This window comes from Dioscorea cayenensis, chromosome 18 (genome assembly GCF_009730915.1).
Source record: "Dioscorea cayenensis subsp. rotundata cultivar TDr96_F1 chromosome 18, TDr96_F1_v2_PseudoChromosome.rev07_lg8_w22 25.fasta, whole genome shotgun sequence".
NCBI classification, from domain to species: Eukaryota; Viridiplantae; Streptophyta; class Magnoliopsida; order Dioscoreales; family Dioscoreaceae; genus Dioscorea; species Dioscorea cayenensis.
In genome coordinates, this window is record NC_052488.1 from 5,217,981 (window position 1) to 5,223,190 (window position 5,210).

Consider the following 5,210-nt stretch of genomic DNA (forward strand, 5'->3'; position numbering starts at 1 on the left):
TTGGCATGTCTTTGGAGTAGTTTTAGGGATTTGACACCGCGATTCACTTGGAAGAAGGTTATTAGGGGAGCTTTCCTCAGTATAGATCCGGCGAGGTGTGCCCTAGGCTAGACAAGGGAACCATTGGAGAAGACAAGACCGCTCCACAAGACCATCGACATGAACACCGGGGTCATTTTTCTATGGATTACTTGTTTTTACATTCGATTTCATTGTTGATTGTAACTAGCTCATAGAGAGCTAAACCCTTAGTGGGTACTTGGATTTGTGAACCCTATGATGTATTTGATTCATTAGCCTTCTATTTTGTTTTCTTTAATTGATGTCTTTCATTGAGTTCCAATCTTGAATGCTTGTTGAATGATTTCTCTCTTAGAGTGATATTATGGTTGAGAGTCTACATTGGTAACCTTTGTGTGTGAGTGACAAATCATGAGAGTTAGACATTGCGAGATTAGAGAGGGTCGAGAGAATGAGTCGAGGGGTAGCGGAGCATCCCCTTTCCCATCCGATGTGATTTATCCTACCTCCATGTTCCAAGAATTCTTTGTGGTCATAATAGAGTGAATGGGCTAAGGAATAACATTCTGCTGGGGCTTAGTTGCAAAGGCAACAGAGTGATGCGTTGAAGTGATTTTAGCATCTAGGGTTTAATTGTGACTAGGGGTCTTTCACCTGGACCAAATGGTTAGATCTATACATTGGAATAGGGTTTATCACTTGGAATTCCTAGAGCATCTTGCAACTCTATACAGTGTGAGTTGTTGAGATTGATCGATTTCTCCACTTGGACATAGTGTAGAGTTTGTCACAGTTGACCTTAGGTTTGGGACTGTGTGTTTAAGGATTTTCATTACTAATTAAGCATCAATTAGCAGACTTAATAGTTGGTTTTGCACTTGAAGTAATTGTCCTAGGTGAAACAATATCTGAGTACCCCGCTCTTATCGATTACCTTACCTCTTTTTTTAGTTAAACCTCTCTTTCTTATTTCTTTTCTTATTGCTTTCATTGTACTTTATCAACACAATTGTTATTCCATCTTCGTATAGTTAAATAGCAATCTCAGTATTTTTACTCCCTACTCTCTATGGATATGATACCCACTCATCTGGGATTTATTACTTTGACATACCCGTGCACTTGTGGGTCATACGCAAGGAGTATTGTCACTAAGCCCCAAGGTTGAACCTAGGGGCGAACTTGTGTATTTGGATGCTTTGAGTTGTTTTAATGCATTTGGTGTCTTTATGGTTTAAGCTTGGTGAGATTTTATGCATTGATTTACATGAGAACTCTATTTTTCAACTGCTAGGTTGTATTAGGTTGCATGACTTTAGCCCTAATACTAGACACACCTTGTTTAATGGGGACTCATGTATGAATATGCTGTAACCATCACGTAGTTCGTACCCTCCACATATTAGGGCTTAACCTAGGTTGAGTATGGGCCTTAATTGGGATTTACCTTTGCGTATTGCAATCATAGAAGAAGATTGGCCGAAAGAGATTGCGAGTCAACACTCGTAGGGATTAGGAGTTGTCACCGTGACCATCGGGACAACTTACTTTCAAAATCTTCTAGCCTGAACACCCCTTTTTCTTACCAGCTCATGCATTCATTTACCTTAAGTAACCCTAAGGGGATCCACATCCGAGACATTTCACATCTCTTGATTTTCATCCTCTTGCTTGCCTTTGCACTGTGGTTCTTGTTTTATTTTCGTGTTTTAGTCATCTCGATTTTCAACTCGAAGTGAAAGTTTAGAAAATGAGTAAAAAGTAAGTAAAGGTAGATCCTTGGGCCAAGGGAATGCGTCCCTCTCATGCTTGCGAAGAGGTATTAGTTGACGACCCCATGCACTTACGGGCAGTCACCATCAACTATCTTCCAAGAGAAACATGGTGTTAAAGCCATAGAACTACTCCAAAAGCCTTGCTAAAACCCCTATAACCCTAGCTGCCGGCATCCCAAAAGTTAGAGAAAAGATTGAAGAAAGGATAAAAGATGGATCCCCAAATCAGTACTAGTCGCTACTTTATAAAGGGATGGAATCGGGCAAGTAACTACTACAGTAAATTGCTACAGTGATTTGCTACAATACCTGCTACATTACTCTACCAAAATACTCTCGAATCCACACTTTTCATGGAGACAACATAAACGGGCACACGTCTATGCCGTAGATCACATCAATTCGTCAATAAAATACCATATTGGTGAATATCTTGTTAACATTGCACAAGTCGGAATACGCAAATGTGACTGCCTTTGTGCCCCTCCAAACCATGAAATTGCTTGAGCGCATGGAGGTTGGCACACATTCATGTATCTTCGATCACAACTTGTGTCTTCACATTTGTTCACTCGAAGACTTCATCAACAAAGTACAATCGCAATTGATAAGTGCTTGTGCGATAATAATACGAAGTGTTCTTTCCTTGTGTTGAGCATTACTTTGCTTGGGATTTAATGTTAATATGGGTGTATTTATGTTACTTTCATGCAGGTAGGGTTGTCAGGGCGATTATGAGAGAAAGAAGCCAATGTGGGTCGTAATGCACTAATTTGGAGGAAATCTTGCTAAGGTTCAAACGCAAAGACATAGGTCAGGTTCCAAATGCAGGAATGTGTGCCAACCTTCTTATACTTGAGTTAGCACAACTATTTGGAGGGGCACAAGGGCAGTCACGTTCAAGCATTCCGACTTGTGCATATAGAACAAGATCTCCACCAACATGTCCATTATTAAAGAAGCAAGGCGATCCACGACGTAACTGTGTGCCCATTTGCGTTACCTCGATGATAGTATGGATTCAGGAGTATTTCAGGCCAGTACAGTAGTAGGGTATTATAGAAAACACTGTAGAAAATACTGTAGCAGCACTGTTTACAGCCGGCTAAGAAAATTGGAAAACAGAGAATCCACACGCCGGTGTGAAAAATCCACAGGGGCGCCCACATGGGCGTGTGGATTCCCGATTTCATCCCTTTAAAAGCCGATTTCAACCCTGATTTTAGCATTCTTTTCTCCATCTTTTCCCCAACTTGAGAGAGGGCGGTGGCTAGGGTTTTGAGAGGTATTGGCTAGGGCTTTGGAGAGGTTCTATGGCTCCGACATCACGCGTCGTTTGGAAGAAGGTTAGTGGGAGGGCTTTCGTCGCACCTATCCGGTGAGGTGTATCCTAGGCCGGACAAAGGGACCCTTTTGACGAATAAAGGACTCTCCACATGACCATCGCCATGACTAACGAGGGGGTTTTCAATGGATGCTTTGTTTTTACATTCGATTCCATTGATTGTATCTAGCACCATGGAGAGCTAAACCCCTAGTTGGTACTTGGGTATTTGTGAACCCTAGGATGTATTCATTTCATTGAATCTCTTTATTATGCTTTCAATTAATTGATGTTTTTTGTGAGTTCCAATCTTAGAGACTTGATTGTATGAATACTCCCCTAGAGTGACACTAGGGTTGAGAGTTCTTGTTGGTAACTCTTGTGAGTGAGTGACACACCCATGAGAGTTAGACAAAGCTAGATTGGAGAGGGTTAAGAGAGTGAGTTGAGAGGTAACGGAGCGTCCCCTTTCCCCTCCGGTTTGATCTATCCTACCTCCACGTTCCAAGAGTTGTTTGCCGCCATAGTAGAGTGAATGGGCTAAGAGATGACCTTCCGCTGGGGCTTAGTTGCGAGTGTAACGGAGTGAAGCGCTGAAGTGATTTTAGCACCTAGGGCTTAATTATGGTTAGTGATCTTCAACCTGGACCAAAGGGTTAGGTCTATACATAGGAATAGGGTTTATCACTTGGAATCCCTAGAGTTCATTGCAATTCTATGCGAGTGCGAGGTTGAGAGGTTATTCAATCTCTCCTTTGGGACATGTATAGAGTTAGGCATGGTTGACTTTAGATTTGGGATCATGTAATTAAGGATTTCCACGACTCATTGTTGCATCAATTAGGAAGTATAATAGAGGGTTCTTGCACTTGAAATGATTGTCCTAGGCGGATCAATGTCCGGGTACCCTATCTTTATCGATTGCCTTACCTTCTCCTTTACTTGTGCACTCTATCTTGTTGCTTTTATTTTCGTTATTTCATATTTTGTCACACTTATCACTATTCATCTTCCACATTAGTTAAGAAACAACTTAAGTGTCTTTATTCTCTACTCTCGGTGGATACGATACCCACTTATCTACGATTATTACTTCGACACCCGTGCACTTGCGGTTTACATGTATATACGGACGTATCAAGTTTTTGGCGCCGTTGCCGGGGAGTAGGCGTGTAGAGATACTTTACACTTTGTTTTCTTAACTATTCATTCATTCTATTTCAAATCTTCTTTTCTATCATCATTCTGATTTTGTTTTCTTTCTTTTCGTGCAGCTCCAAGTTATGACCCAAGGGAACCCTTCGATATTGATTGAAGAAGATCCTGAGCTTGAATGTATACTTAGAAGAAAAGAGAAAGAACCTGTGTAAGAACAGTCTAATCTAGCCGATTTGGAAGTAGAAGAATCTGAAAACATGGCAAAACAGAATGAGCAACAGTTTAATAGTGTGTTCCCCAATTACAGCTTAGAACTTCGAGTTGAAGCCGGCATTTATCCACATGTTGCAGCAATCTGCACAGTTTAATGGTTTGGCCGATTAGGATCCGAACAGTCATATAGAGAACTTTCTCGAGGTGTGCGACATGCTTAAGATAAAAGGGTTAACGGATGATACCATCAAGTTGAGAGCCTTCCCATTTTCCTTGAAAGGGAGAGTGAAGTAGTGGCTACACTCATTACCTAAAGCATCATTTCCCGGAAAATCTACAAAGCTTAGAAGTGAGATCTCATCCTTTGTTCAATTGGAATTGGATTCTCTATTTGAGACGTGGAAAAGGTTCAAGGAGCTCCTGAGAAAGTGCCCGCAACATGGATTCCCGCAGTTGATGATTGTTTAAACCGTTTATAACAGTTTAAATCCGAGTATAAGGTAACTCTTGGATGCGACACCAAGAGGTACTTAGGTAGCAAGACCCCGGTGAGGCCCGTCAACTAATTGAAGAAATGGGGTTAAACAACTACCAATGGAATGCTAGGGAGAAAAAAAAGGTGGCCGGCCTCCATGAGATAGATGTAGTAACCTCATTAGCGTCTCAAGTGGAATCATTGAGTAAGAAGTTAGATCTCCTAACTTCGAATAGAGTGGCGG

The 5,210-nt window shown here is 41.4% G+C and overlaps 1 non-coding gene across 1 annotated transcript; it reads right to left on the reverse strand.

Moving 5' to 3' along the window:
- Window positions 1-4,830: 4,830 nt before the first annotated feature.
- Window positions 4,831-4,937, reverse strand: LOC120283075. Its single transcript, XR_005543077.1, has one exon. It is a non-coding gene; the product is annotated as a small nucleolar RNA R71 (small nucleolar RNA).
- Window positions 4,938-5,210: the final 273 nt, after the last annotated feature.